Here is a 15,817-nt window from a genome sequence, read left to right as displayed (position 1 = left end):
TACACAAAAAAAATGTATGCACGCATGACTGTAAGTCGCTTTGGATAAAAGCGTCTGCTAAATGGCATATTATATTATACAAGGTGGAATAGAAGTGGACAGTTGTCTGCCCTACATACACAAATGGCATTAGGATATCTTAATGCATCTTGGAAATATAGACCGGTAAACACAGAGATACAATAGGTGGAAATATAAACTAGGAATGTTTATGATGAATGTAAGATTTACTTTTTGGTGTCTGATTAATGGAGAACTTTCCAAGTCAGATGTTCTCTCATTCAGTGCTGTGTGTTCCTGCCTGACTAAAATCCATACAGTTACACGTCTTTTGATGTTGTGGCCATCGTTATCAGCTCTAAGGACAGCAAGTGAGCTCTGTCATGTTTTTTCAGTCAAAGGTTCCTCTGTGGATTTTATATGTTCAGCCTCTTGCAATTATATTGTGGGTCTGGAAGGGCCTCCGGCTGTCCATGGTGGGTCTGCAAGGGCCTCCGGCTGTCCATGGTGGGTCTGGAAGGGCCTCCGGCTGTCCATGGTGGGTCTGCAAGGGCCTCCGGCTGTCCATGGTGGGTCTGCAAGGGCCTCCGGCTGTCCATGGTGGGTCTGCAAGGGCCTCCGGCTGTCCATGGTGGGTCTGCAAGGGCCTCGGGCTGCAGAAGAAACCTGTGTAGTTAAAGAGAAAATCTGGGATTTCTACATCTATTTTGGGACTTTTAGATTAATGATATTGCCTTTGATTCTTAAAGAATATCACTCATAAATGCCCCATGAGCTTTGTTCAACTGTCGTATCCCATCAGAAGACGTTTGTTGCTGTTTGAATTACGGACTGAAGCTCTTAAGTCCACACAGTCATTTCTCTGAAGCTTCTGTAGAATTATTAGGAGATCGTGAGCTTCAACCTGTGTTTTGTGGAAACCAGCCTTTAGAAGGAGATTGTTTAAAAATGTAGGTGCTGCCTGTCCTAACACCTACTCAACCACTGCCCTGGCTGAATGGTAAAAGGTGATTACTTAGTGATAAAAGAGATGTACGAAATATACATTAACTTTTAATGAACAGGTAAACCGCGTCAAAATGCCTTAAAAATTTTTAAACTCATCTTGTTAGCCATTGCCGGAACCCCTGGTAAGGTGATGATGGTGGTGATGGTGATGATGGTGATGATGGTGATGATGATGATGGTGATGATGATGGTGATGGTGATGGTGATGATGGTGATGATGGTGGTGTGATGATGGTGGTGGTGATGGTGATGATGGTGGTGATGATGGTGATGATGGTGGTGATGATGGTGGTGTGATGATGGTGGTGGTGATGGTGATGATGGTGGTGAAATAACTGCTAAGTTACCACCACTGGATAACTAACTTGGTCTACATTGGTGTGTACTGTACTGTATCCAGGTTTACACCTCTTCAATGTGTAGGGACTTGGGACATTAAACAACCCCTCTCTTTCAGAAAGCATGAACATATCTGCCAAAGCCAACTACATGCAATAGATAAAAATTAAGATTGTAGTTATTGCTTTTTGCACACTTGAACATTGAGACAGGTTTTAAAAGGCAGGCTTAGGAACAATGACTCAATAAATGACAAACTCGAACGGGGTCACAAGCTGTGCATTGCATGAAAAGTGTATGAAACCAATACCACACACATCTCAAACCCACACCCCCTTGCCCCCCATACACACACAGCCTTCAAAGGTCATGCACTATGTTGGTATGAGTCCAGCCCTGCGGGACCACCCTGAACACAACACACACCCAAAACAATACACCCACACACCCACAACACACACAACACACACAACACACACACAAAACACACACAACACACACACACAACACACACAACACACAACACCCAGGCAGAGACAGGGAATGGCACGGACCGAGTAACATCACTTTTTCCATCACCACTGGTTACACAAGTGTGGGGGGTGAGGTTGAATAACTGTGGTGTCCTCCTGATCAGATCTAGGTCTGTGAGTGTCTACCCTGTGTGGCTAAATATAGCTAGCAGAATACTGACAATGGGTTGGGTAACACTGGAGACCTTTAAAATGAACAGGCTTGCGTTCCAGGTGACAGTTTGTCATAAAGTGGCCTAGATAGATAGAGAGATGGTGGAAGAGAGGTGGAAGAAAGAGAGAGAGAGAAAGAGAGAGAGAGAGAGAGAGAGAGAGAGAAGAGAGAGAGAGATGAGAGAGGGGGAAGAAAGAGAGAGAGAGAAAGAGAGCGAGAGAGAGAGAGAGAGAGAGAGAGAGATGTGAGAGAGGGGGAAGAAAGAGAGAGAGAGAGATATCGAGAGAGAGACAGAGAGAGAGAGAGAGCGAAGAGAGAGAGAGAGAGAGAGAGAGAGAGAGAGAGAGAGAGAGAGAGAGAGAGAGAGAGAGAGAGAGAGAGAGAGAGATGGTGTGAGAGAAGGGGAAGAAAGAGAGAGATGGAGAGAGAGAGAGTGAGAGAGATAGAGAGAGAGATGGTGTGAGAGAGAGTGAGAGAGGGAGAGATAGTGAGAGAGAGAGAGAGAGAGAGAGAGAGAGAGAGAGAGAGAGAGAGAGAGAGAGAGAGAGAGAGAGAGAGGGAGAGATGGTGTGAGAGAGAGAGAGAGAGAGAGAGAGATGGTGTGAGAAGGGGGAAGAAAGAGAGAGAGAGAGAGAGAGAGAGAGAGAGAGATGGTGTGAGAGAGGGGGAAGAAAGAGAGAGAGATGGTGTGAGAGAGGGAGAGAGAGAGTGAGAGAGATAGAGAGAGAGATGGTGTGAGAGAAAGCGAGAGAGAGATAGTGAGAGAGAGAGAGAGAAGGAGAGAGAGAGATAGTGTGAGACAGAGAGAGATAGAGATGGTGTGAGAGAGGGGGAAGAAAGAGAGAGAGAGAGAGAGAGAGAGAGAGAGAGAGAGAGAGAGAGAGAGAGAGAGAGAGAAACAAACAAACAAACAAACAAAGATAATGAGTTTCCAGTTTCCAGTTTCTATACCAGTTTCCAGTTTCCAGTTTCCAGTTTCCAGTGTACAGTTTCCAGTGTCCAGTTTCCAGTTTCCAGTTTCCAGTTACCAGTTACCAGTTACCAGTTACCAGTTACCAGTTACCAGTTACCAGTTTCCAGTTACCAGTTACCAGTTTCCAGTTACCAGTTACCAGTTACCAGTTACCAGTTACCAGTTACCAGTTACCAGTTACCAGTTTACAGTTTATAGTTTACAGTTTACAGTTTACCGTTTACCGTTTATCGTTTATCGTTTATCGTTTACGGTTTACGGTTGACCGTTTACCGTTTACAGTTTACAGTTTACATTTTACAGTTTACAGTTTCTAGTTTCCAGTTTAAATGTCACATTCACAAGTACAGTGAAATGCCTTTCTTGCAGACTCAAAACCCAACAATGCAATAATCAACAACAAAGTATAACTAGAAAAAAACACAATAAATAAGAATAGGACATATAAAATGCACAATAAAATAAGTAAGTAAGGAAGCAACTATATACAGGAAATATTTTAAAAGTCAGTTCCAATACCATATTTACATTGTGATATTGGAGTGATGGAGGTATATACAGTGGGGAGAACAAGTATTTGATACACTGCCGATTTTGCAGGTTTTCCTACTTACAAAGCATGTAGAGGTCTGTAATTTGTATCATAGGTACACTTCAACTGTGAGAGACGGAATCTAAAACAAAAATCCAGAAAATCACATTGTATGATTTTTAAGTAATTAATTTGCATTTTATTGCATGACATAAGTATTTGATCACCTACCAACCAGTAAGAATTCCGGCTCTTACAGACCTGTTAGTTTTTCTTTAAGAAGCCCTCCTGTTCTCCACTCATTACCTTTATTAACTGCACCTGTTTGAACTTGTTACCTGTATAAAAGACACCTGTCCACACACTCAATCAAACAGACTATAACCTCTCAACAATGGCCAAGACCAGAGAGCTGTGTAAGGACATCAGGGATAAAATGGTAGACCTGCACAAGGCTGGGATGGGCTACAGGACAATAGGCAAGCAGCTTGGTGAGAAGGCAACAACTGTTGGCGCAATTATTCGAAAATGGAAGACGTTCAAGATGACGGTCAGTCACCCTCGGTCTGGGGCTCCATGCAAGATCTCACCTCGTGGGGCATCAATGATCATGAGGAAGGTGAGGGATCAGCCCAGAACTACACGGCAGGACCTGGTCAATGACCTGAAGAGAGCTGGGACCACAGTCTCAAAGAAAACCATTAGTAACACACTACGCCGTCATGGATTAAAATCCTGCAGCGCACGCAAGGTCCCCCTGCTCAAGCCAGCGCATGTCCAGGCCCGTCTAAAGTTTGCCAATGACCATCTGGATGATCCAGAGGAGGAATGGGAGAAGGTCATGTGGTCTGATGAGACAAAAATAGAGCTTTTTGGTCTAAACTCCACTCGCCGTGTTTGGAGGAAGAAGAAGGATGAGTACAACCCCAAGAACACCATCCCAACCGTGAAGCATGGAGGTGGAAACATAATTCATTGGGGATGCTTTTCTGCAAAGGGGACAGGACGACTGCACCGTATTGAGGGGAGGATGGATGGGGCCATGTATCGCGAGATCTTGGCCAACAACCTCCTTCCCTCAGTAAGAGCATTGAAGATGGGTCGTGGCTGGGTTTTCCAGCATGACAACGACCCGAAACACACAGCCAGGGCAACTAAGGAGTGGCTCCGTAAGAAGCATCTCAAGGTCCTGGAGAGGCCTAGCCAGTCTCCAGACCTGAACCCAATAGAACATCTTTGGAGGGAGCTGAAAGTCCGTATTGCCCAGCGACAGCCCCGAAACCTGAAAGATCTGGAGAAGGTCTGTATGGAGGAGTGGGCCAAAATCCCTGCTGCAGTGTGTGCAAACCTGGTCAAGACCTACAGGAAACGTATGATCTCTGTAATTGCAAACAAAGGTTTCTGTACCAAATATTAAGTTCTGCTTTTCTGATGTATCAAATACTTATGTCATGCAATAAAATGCAAATTAATTACTTAAAAATCATACAATGTGATTTTCTGGATTTTTTGTTTTAGATTCCGTCTCTCACAGTTGAAGTGTACCTATGATAAAAATTACAGACCTCTACATGCTTTGTAAGTAGGAAAACCTGCAAAATCGGCAGTGTATCAAATACTTGTTCTCCCCACTGTGTGTATAGGGGTAAGGTGTCTAGGCAACAGGATATGAGATAAACAGAGTAGCAGCAGTTTGTATGTGAGTGGATGTGTGGGTGTGTAGAGTCAGTATAATTGCATTTGTATATTGTGTGTGAGTGATCAAATGATGGAGTGAGGGTTTGTGTGTGTGTTGGAGTGACAGTGTGTGTGTGTGTTGGAGTGACAGTGTGTGTGAGTGTGTAGGGCCCTGTGAGTGTGCATTGAGACAGTGGAAAAAATAAAATACAAGGTTAACTCAGATAGTCTGTGTAGATATTTTGTTAGCTATTTATCACTTGTATTCCTTGGGGATAGAAGCTGTTCAGGAGCCTGTTGGTGTCAGACTTGATGCACCGGTACCGCATGCAGTGCGGCAGCAGAGAAAATAGTCTATGGCTTGAGAGAGAGAGGGGGGGGAAAAAGATAGCTAGATAGATAGATACAGAGAGAGCGAGAGAGAGAGAGAGAGAGAGAGAGAGAGACAGAGAGACAGAGAGAAAGAGGGAGAGACAGAGAGAGAGAGAGAAAGAGAGAGAGAGCGAGAGAGAGAGAGAGAGAGAGAGAGAGAGAGAGAGAGAGAGAGAATAAATAAACAGAGAAAGGAGAGATCTGATCTGACAGATGCAAATATGATGTCATTCAGAGGTAAACAGTCAGGTGCCAATGCCCAAAGACTCACCTCAGGTTAGGTTGTGTGTGTGTGTGTGTCTCCCCCTCAATTCCATTTCCTGTATTTTGATGAGGTGTGACGCTCGCAAACACACAAGCGCGTACACACTCACACACACACTCACACACACACACACACACACACACACAGACAGACACACAGATAGGGGGTCACCCAGGTGACAGAGAGGGGAATCTGTCAAAAAGTGAAACACTCCAATGTTTCTAGGACGACATTTAAAACCCAACACCTACTACCATGACAACAACAGGCGGTATCTCCATGACAATAGATGGTGGTAGATATGACAACAGGGCTCGTACTATATGTATCAAGAGTCAATGCTGAGCTAGGATCCGTTTTGCCTTATTTTATTTATTTATTTATTTCATTTTTAGCAGACGCTCTTATCCAGAGCGACTTACAGGAGCAATTAGGGTTAAGTGCCTTGCTCAAGGGCACACCGACAGATTTTTCACCTAGTTGGCTCGGGGATTAGAACCAGCGACCTTTGGGTTACTGGCACAACGCTCTTACCCACTAAGCTACCTGCCGCCATTATAGATCAAAATGAATAAGATAATATGAACCTGATCCTACATCAGCACTCTGAGACATACTGTATCTTCTATAGAGGGTCTCTGGTGTGAAAGATTGTTATTTTCATCTAATGACGGTGTGAGACATTCAGACATTCAGACATTCTGCATGATGTCTTCCCCAAGAACAGTTACAGAAATGAATCATCAGTAAATTTGAAAGAGTTTAGATGTGTCGTTTGACATGAGGTGTGATTTCCTCAGAAGCTCTCTCTGTATTAGTTAGTCAGGCTGGAGTCTAGAGGAGTAGGTACATAGGGTTAATTCATTATATATGGACAGATGGATGGATGGATGGATGGATGGATGGATGGATGGATGGACAGGGAGAGAGAGAGAGAGAGAGGGGCAGAGAGAGAGAGGGGGAGATAGAGAGAGAGAGAGAGAGAGAGAGGGGCAGAGAGAGAGAGGGGGAGAGAGAGAGAGGGGGAGGGGAAGAGAGAGCGAGAGAGAGAGAGAGAGAGAGAGAGAGAGAGGGGGAGGGGGGGGGAGAGAGAGAGGGGGAGAGAGAGGAGGAGAGGAGCAGAGAGAGAGGGGGGAGAGAGAGAGAGAGAGAGAGGGGGAGGGAGGGGAAGAGAGAGAGAAAGAGAGAGAGAGAAAGAGAGAGAGGGGGGAGGGGAAGAGAGAGAGAGAGAGAGAGAGAGAGAGAGAGAGAGAGAGGGGGGGTAGGGGAGGGGAAGAGAGAGAGGGGGAGAGAGAGGAGGAGAGGAGCAGAGAGAGAGAGGGGGAGAGAGAGAGAGAGAGGGGAGGGGAAAAGAGAGAGGGGGAGAGAGAGGTCTGTTATCTCTGTGTGAGACTCATCCTATAGAGTATAGACAACTCCCCTCTGTTATCTCTGTGTGAGACTCATCCTATAGAGTATAGAGTATAGACAACTCCCCTCTGTTATGTCTGTTTGAGACTCATCCTATAGAGTATAGACAACTCCCCTCTGTTATGTCTGTGTGAGACTCATCCTATAGAGTATAGACAACTCCCCTCTGTTATGTCTGTGTGAGACTCATCCTATAGAGTATAGACAACTCCCCTCTGTTATCTCTGTGTGAGACTCATCCTATAGAGTATAGACAACTCCCCTCTGTTATGTCTGTGTGAGACTCATCCTATAGAGTATAGTGTATAGACAACTCCCCTCTGTTATGTCTGTGTGAGACTCATCCTATAGAGTATAGAGTATAGACAACTCCCATCTGTTTTCTGTGTGAGACTCATCCTATAGCGTATAGAGTATAGACAACTCCCCTCTGTTACAGTGGGGGGAAAAAGTATTTAGTCAGCCACCAATTGTGCAAGTTCTCCCACTTAAAAAGATGAGAGAGGCCTGTAATTTTCATCATAGGTACACGTCAACTATGACAGACAAAATGAGGAAAAAAAATCCAGAAAATCACATTGTAGGATTTTTAATGAATTTATTTGCAAATTATGGTGGAAAATAAGTATTTGGTCAATAACAAAAGTTTCTCAATACTTTGTTATATACCCTTTGTTGGCAATGACAGAGGTCAAACGTTTTCTGTAATTCTTCACAAGGTTTTCACACACTGTTGCTGGTATTTTGGCCCATTTCTCCATGCAGATCTCCTCTAGAGCAGTGATGTTTTGGGGCTGTCGCCTGGCAACACAGACTTTCAACTCCCTCCAAAGATTTTCTAAGGGGTTGAGATCTGGAGACTGGCTAGGCCACTCCAGGACCTTGATATGCTTCTTACAAAGCCACTCCTTCGTTGCCCGGGCGGTGTGTTTGGGATCATTGTCATGCTGAAAGACCCAGCCACGTTTCATCTTCAATGCCCTTGCTGATGGAAGGAGATTTTCACTCAAAATCTCACGATACATGGCCCCATTCATTCTATCCTTTACACGGATCAGTCGTCCTGGTCCCTTTGCAGAAAAACAGCCCCAAAGCATGATGTTTCCACCCTCATGCTTCACAGTAGATATGGTGTTCTTTGGATGCAACTCAGCATTCTTTGTCCTCCAAACACGACGAGTTGAGTTTTGACCAAAAAGTTATATTTTGGTTTCACCTGACCATATGACATTCTCCCAATCCTCTTCTGGATCATCCAAATGCACTCTAGCAAACTTCAGATGGGCCTGGACATGTACTGGCTTAAGCAGGGGGACACGTCTGGCACTGCAGGATTTGAGTCCCAGCGGCGTAGTGTGATACTGATGGTAGGCTTTGTTACTTTGGTCCCAGCTCTCTGCAGGTCATTCACTAGGTCCCCACGTGTGGTTCTGGGATTTTTGCTCACCGTTCTTGTGATCATATTGACCCCACGGGGTGAGATCTTGCGTGGAGCCCCAGATCGAGGGAGATTATCAGTGGTCTTGTATGTCTTCCATTTCCTAATAATTGCTCCCACAATTGATTTCTTCAAACCAAGCTGCTTACCTATTGCAGATTCAGTCTTCCCAGCCTAGTGCAGGTCTACAATTTTGTTTCTGGTGTCCTTTGACAGCTCTTTGGTCTTGGCCATAGTGGAATTTGGAGTGTGACTGTTTGAGGTTATGGACAGGTGTCTTTTATACTGATAACAAGTTCAAACATGTGCCATTAATACAGGTAACGAGTGGAGGACAGAGGAGCCTCTTAAAGAAGAAGTTAAAGGTCTGTGAGAGCCAAAAATCTTGCTTGTTTGTAGGTGACCAAATACTTATTTTCCACCATAATTTTGCAAATAAATTCATTAAAAATCCTACAATGTGATTTTCTGGATTTTTTTTCGTCATTTTGTCTGTCATAGTTGACGTGTTCCTGTGATGAAAATTACAGGCCTCTCTCATCTTTTTAAATGGGAGAACTTGCACAATTGGTGGCTGACTAAATACTTTTTTCCCCCACTGTTATGTCTGTGTGAGGCTCATCCTATAGAGTATAGACAACTCCCCTCTGTTATGTCTGTGTGGGTCTCATCCTATATAGTATAGAGTATAGACAACTCCCCTCTATTATTTCTGTGTGAAACTCATCCTATAGAGTATAGACAACTCCCCTATGTTATGTCTGTGTGAGACTCATCCTATAGAGAATAGAAAACTCCACTCTGTTATGTATGTGTGAGACTCATCCTATAGAGTATAGACAACTCCCCTCTGTTATGTCTGTATGGGTCTCATCCTATAGAGTATAGAGTATAGACAACTCCCCTCTATTATTTCTGTGTGAAACTCATCCTATAGAGCAGGGTTCTTCAATCCTGGTCCTGGAGGGCCGAAACACCTCTGTTTTTCATCCTCTCCTTCTAATCAGGGGCTAATTCAGACCTGGGAAAACCAGGTGAGTGCAATTAACTACCAGGTAGAAATAAAAAACAGAAGTGTTTCGGCCCTCCAGGACCAGGATTGAAGAACCCTGCTATAGAGTATAGACAACTCCCCTCTGTATTTCTTTGTGAGACTCATCCTATAGAGTATAGAGTATAGACAACTCCCCTCTGTTATGTCTGTGTGAGACTCATCCTATAGAGTATAGACAACTCCCCTCTGTTATGTCTGTGTGAGACTCATCCTATAGAGTATAGACAACTCCCCTCTGTTATGTCTGTGTGAGACTCATCATATAGAGTGTAGATATCTCCCCTCTGTTATGTCTGTGTGAGACTCATCCTATAGAGAATAGAAAACTCCACTCTGTTATGTGTTAGACTCATCCTATAGAGTATAGAAAACTCAACTCTGTTATGTCTGTGTGGGTCTCATCCTATAGAGTATAGAGTATAGACAACTCCCCTCTATTATTTCTGTGTGAAACTCATCCTATAGAGTATAGACAACTCCCCTCTGTATTTCTTTGTGAGACTCTGTAACGATCCCGGCAGTCTGAGTCGGGTCCTGTCTGTGGACTAGTTTTTATGTTCGTGATCTCCTGTTTCCCGAGGGTTCTGGAACGCTCCGGGGAGCTCTCTTGATTTCCGCACCTGCATCCCATCAGCAATCTGCACACCTGGTCCTGATCATCACCCTTCTTAGGCTCTGGCCTAACATCCATTCCCTGCCGGATCGTTAGCCATGAACAGTATGTTTGTCAGTGTATCAGCCTTGGAGTGTCTAGCGTTAGTTTTGTTGTTTTGCACCTTGTTGGCTTGCCGTGTACTTACCTCCGTTTTGTTTCTATCTGCAGTCAATCTCCCGGAACCTTCACCCAACCCCTGCCTGGTTGTCGGCGGCTGCCGAGCCATTCTTGGATCTACCACTGCACCTCCACCTACTCATCCCCGCCGTCCGCTCTGTCCCCTGGATTATTCTACATCGTTTTGGAATCTGTTAAATAAATATTCACCTTCGTTTCAACTCACCTTGTCCTGGTCTGCTTCTGGGTTCTGGCTTAGTAAACCGTGACAGAACGATCCGGCCAGTAATGAACCCAGCGGACCTGGACTCTGTTCGCCATGCCATTACCCATCAGGAGAAGATGTTGGGCCATCATAGCACGGAGCTACAGGAGATCGCGTTGGCAGTTCGGAACCTTTCTACCGGCCTGACGGAGGTCCAGAACCAGCGCAAGTTTCCGGTGGAGGATCCACTACCGGTTTCACCCATCTCGCCTGCCGCGTCTGGAGCTGTGTCCTGCCGTGAGCCCAAGGTTCCGACGCCGGATAAATATGAGGGGGAGCTGGGAAGATGCCGTTCTTTCCTTATGCAGTGTGGGTTAGTGTTCGATCTACAGCCCTACTCTTATGCCACAGACAAGGCTAGGATAGCCTTTGTGATTGAGTTGCTGCGTGGTCGAGCGCTGGAGTGGGCTTCAGCCGTTTGGGAACGACAAGACCCCTGCATGGCTTCATACCAGGGGTTCACGGCCGAGATGAGGAAGCTCTTCGACCATTCCGTCCGAGGGAGGGACGCAGCTAGGCGCCTGTTTTCGCTTCACCAAGGAACTCGCAGCGTGGCCGACTTCGTGATCGAGTTCAAGACGTTGGCTGTGGAGAGTGGGTGGAATGAGGAGTCTCTGCAAGCGGCCTTTTACCAGGGTCTGTCGGAGCAGCTCAAGGATGAGTTGATCTCCTATCCGGAGCCTAGTGACCTGGACAGCTTGGTAGCCTTGTCTATTCGGGTGGATAATCGAGTCCGAGAGCGCGAAGGAGGGAGAAGCAATGGGGTCCGTCCAATCGATCAGCTTCTCAGTTCCCAGTCGGGTCGGGTGGTGGACCAGAACACGTCGATCATTCTCCACCACAAAGGATTAGTGGAGAGGTCCTCTCTTTCGATTCTGAACCCCATGCAAGTGGGGCGGCACGGGTTAACCAAGGAGGAGCGTCAACATAGACGTAAGACCAACTGCTGCCTCTACTGTGGTAGCTCGGGACATTACATCTCCACTTGTTCCCGGCGGTCGTCAAACTGCCCGGCTCGCTAAAGTTGGGAGGACTTTTAGCGAGCCAGTTTCAACCTCTCAGTACCTCTGTCAGACCCCGTTTCCCGGCTACCCTTGTGAACAGGAATCAGAGCTTAGCGATTAACGCTTTTATCGATTCAGGTGCCGATGGAAGCTTTCTTGATGCCGAGTTGGTGGAACAGCTGGGGCTTTCCAAGGAGCAATTGCCGGAAGCCATTGAAGCGACCACTCTGAACGGCAGTAGTCTGGCACGTATCACGATGAGGACTGAACCGGTTAAGATGCTGTTGTCGGGAATCATTCGGAGATGATTTCATTCTTCATTCTGCCGTCTTCCCATGTTCCTCTGGTCCTTGGATACCCCTGGCTGAAGGAACACAATCCCACGTTCGATTGGGTGACGGGCAAGGTAACGAGTTGGAGCCTTGATTGTCATGCTAACTGTCTCAAGACTGCCTGTCCCCATTCGGTTCCCAGTCAGGTGATTGAGGCTAAACCCCCAGATTTGTCCCTGGTTCCCGAGACATATCACGATTTGGGGGAAGTGTTCAGTAAGCAGAAGGCTCTGTCACTCCCTCCCCACCGACCATATGATTGTGCCATCAACCTGTTCCCTGGAGCTGTCTACCCCAAGGGAAGGTTATACAGTATCTCCCGCCCTGAACGTGAGGCTTTGGAGACCTACATCAAGGAGTCCCTAGCTGCTGGTCTCGTTCGTCCCTCGTCATCACCCCTGGGGGCAGGATTCTTCTTTGTGGGTAAGAAGGATGGCTCTCTTCGACCGTGTATTGATTATCGGGGGGTTGAATGACATCACGGTCAAGAACAAGTATCCCCTGCCCTTGATGAGTTCTGCCTTCGACTCCTTACAGGGTGCTACGGTGTTCACCAAGCTAGACCCTACGCAATGCGTATCACATGGTCCGGATCAGAGAGGGAGACGAGATGGTTGACGGGTTTCAATACACCGATGGGTCACTTGGTATCAGGTGATGCCGTTTGGACTGACCAATGCTCCAGCGGTATTCCAGAGTATGGTGAACGACGTCCTGAGAGATATGATCGGTCTCTTTGTGTTTGTTTACCTGGATGACATTCTGATCTTCTCGAAGGAACCTTCCGACCACGTCCAGCATGTCCGGCAGGTTCTGCAGCGATTGTTGGAGAATCGCCTGTTCGTGAAGGCCGAGAAGTGCGAGTTTCACGCCCACACGACATCCTTTCTCGGGTACATCATCTCCAGGGGAGAGATTAGGATGGACCAGGAGAAGGTTAGAGCGGTTCTGGAATGGGCCCAGCCCGGTACGAGATTGCAGCTCCAGAGATTTTTGGGGTTTGCGAATTTCTACCGCAGATTCATCCGGGATTACAGCCGTGTGGCCGCTCCGTTAACGGCCTTGACTTCCAGTATCAGGAGCTTCAAGTGGAATCCGGAGGCGGATCGAAGCGTTTCTGGATTTGAAGAGGCGATTCACCAACGCACCGATTCTCTCTCAACCGGACACGGCCCGTCAGTTCGATCGTTGAAGTGGACCGGCGTCCGATGTGGGAGTTGGCGCCATCCTGTCGCAGCGATGCTCCACGGACAGTAAACTCCATCCCTGCGCCTACTACTCTCGTCGCCTTTCGCCTGCGGAGAGGAATTACGATGTGGGTAACCGGGAGCTTCTCGCGGTGAAACTTGCCTTGGAGGAGTGGCGCCACTGGTTGGAGGCGGAGCAGCCGTTTATTGTCTGGACTGACCACAAGAATCTTGCTTACGTGCAATCGGCTAGACGTCTCAACTCCCGTCAGGCCAGGTGGTCGTTGTTTTTCGGACGATTCAATTTTTCCCTGACGTTCCGACCTGGATCTAAGAACGGCAAGGCGGACGCCTTGTCTCGGATGTTCTCCAAGACGGAGGAGAGTGGGTCCAAGACCGAGACAATTCTTCCCCGGAACTGCGTCGTGGAGCTGTTAGGTGGAAGATTGAGGAGGAGGTGATGGCGGCTCTTCGGACGCAGCCCGGTCCCGGTAACGGTCCACCCGGTCGGTTGTTTGTGCCTGAGTTGGTTCGTCCCTGCGGTCCTCAAATGGTCCCACGCCAGCAAGATGGCTTGTCACCCTGGCGTGGCTCGGACGATGGCGTTTCTTCGCAGACGCTTTTTGGTGGCCTGCCATGGCCGAGGATACTCGGGGTTATGTTGCTGCCTGTCCAGTGTGTGCGCAGAATAAGAGTACCAATCGGCCCAGCTCTGGACTACTTCACCCCCTTCCTATTCCCGCGCGACCATGGTCGCATCTGGCCCTGGACTTTGTCACTGGGTTGCCCGCTTCTGAGGGGAACACGGTCGTTCTGACTATCGTGGACAGATTCAGCAAGTTCGCCCACTTTGTGCCAATTGCCAAGCTTCCCTCTGCCTCGGAGACGTCCGAGATCCTGGTTAGGGAGGTTTTCAGGGTCCACGGGTTGCCCAGTGATATCGTTTCCGACCGTGGCCCTCAGTTTACCTCTGCTGTCTGGAAGTCCTTCTGTTTGGCCATTGGAGCTACAGTCAGTCTCACATCTGGTTTTCACCCCAATCTAATGGTCAGGCGGAGAGAGCCAACCAGAAGATGGAATCCACGCTACGCTGCCTGGCCTCTTCCAACCCCACCTCCTGGGTCTCTCAGTTGCCTTGGGTTGAGTATGCCCACAATACTCTCCCTACATCTGCCACTGGGATGTCTCCCTTCCAGTGCCTGTATGGCTACCAACCTCCCTTGTTCCCTTCTCAGGAGAAGGAGCTCTCAGTGCCTTCTGTTCAGGCCCATATTCGTCGTTGCCACCGGACCTGGCATCGGGCCAGAAGGGCACTCCTTAGAGTTTCGGACCGGTATCAGCTCCAGGCGAATCGTCGCCGGATCCCCGCTCCCACCTACACCATCGGAGATAGGGTCTGGTTGGCCACACGGGATCTTCCTTTACGGACTGAGTCTAGGAAGTTGTTACCGAAGTTCATTGGTCCGTTTGTGGTGGAGAAGGTGATCAATCCGGTGGCAGTTCGACTCAAACTCCCGAGGACGCTCAGAGTCCATCCCACCTTTCATGTCTCCTGCCTCAAGCCTGTTTTCCTCAGTCCTCTGTTGCCTCCTCCGCCTCCTCCTCCTCCTCCTCGGATGATCGGAGGTGGTCCTGCCTACACGGTGCGTCGCATCATGGATTCCAGACGGCGGGGCCGGGGTTTCCAGTATCTCGTGGACTGGGAGGGGTATGGTCCTGAGGAGAGGAGTTGGATTCGCGGCGACAGGTCCTAGATGCTGACCTCATCAGTGACTTCTACCGCCTCCATCCTGGCGCTCCGGGGAGTCCGCCCGGTGGCGTTCGTCGGAGGGGGGGTACTGTAACGATCCCGGCAGTCTGAGTCGGGTCCTGTCTGTGGACTAGTTTTTATGTTCGTGATCTCCTGTTTCCCGAGGGTTCTGGAACGCTCCGGGGAGCTCTCTTGATTTCCGCACCTGCATCCCATCAGCAATCTGCACACCTGGTCCTGATCATCACCCTTCTTAGGCTCTGGCCTAACATCCATTCCCTGCCGGATCGTTAGCCATGAACAGTATGTTTGTCAGTGTATCAGCCTTGGAGTGTCTAGCGTTAGTTTTGTTGTTTTGCACCTTGTTGGCTTGCCGTGTACTTACCTCCGTTTTGTTTCTATCTGCAGTCAATCTCCCGGAACCTTCACCCAACCCCTGCCTGGTTGTCGGCGGCTGCCGAGCCATTCTTGGATCTACCACTGCACCTCCACCTACTCATCCCCGCCGTCCGCTCTGTCCCCTGGATTATTCTACATCGTTTTGGAATCTGTTAAATAAATATTCACCTTCGTTTCAACTCACCTTGTCCTGGTCTGCTTCTGGGTTCTGGCTTAGTAAACCGTGACAGACTCATCCTATAGAGTATAGAGTATAGACAACTCCCCTCTGTTATGTCTGTGTGAGACTCATCCTATAGAGTATAGACAACTCCCCTCTGTTATTTATGTGCGAAACTCATCCTATAGAGTAT

At 47.8% G+C, this 15,817-nt stretch overlaps 1 protein-coding gene across 1 annotated transcript in view; it reads right to left on the bottom strand.

Annotated features, from left to right (window-relative positions):
• The window catches only part of snx17 (sorting nexin 17), a 649,426-nt gene that overhangs the window by 85,225 nt on the left and 548,384 nt on the right, over positions 1 to 15,817 (bottom strand). The gene's annotated exons all lie outside the window — the stretch shown is intronic.

Source organism: Coregonus clupeaformis, chromosome 33 (genome assembly GCF_020615455.1).
Source record: "Coregonus clupeaformis isolate EN_2021a chromosome 33, ASM2061545v1, whole genome shotgun sequence".
Taxonomy (NCBI): domain Eukaryota; kingdom Metazoa; phylum Chordata; class Actinopteri; order Salmoniformes; family Salmonidae; genus Coregonus; species Coregonus clupeaformis.
Note: the sequence above shows the minus strand (reverse complement) of the source record. Positions and strands in the feature narration are given on the sequence as shown.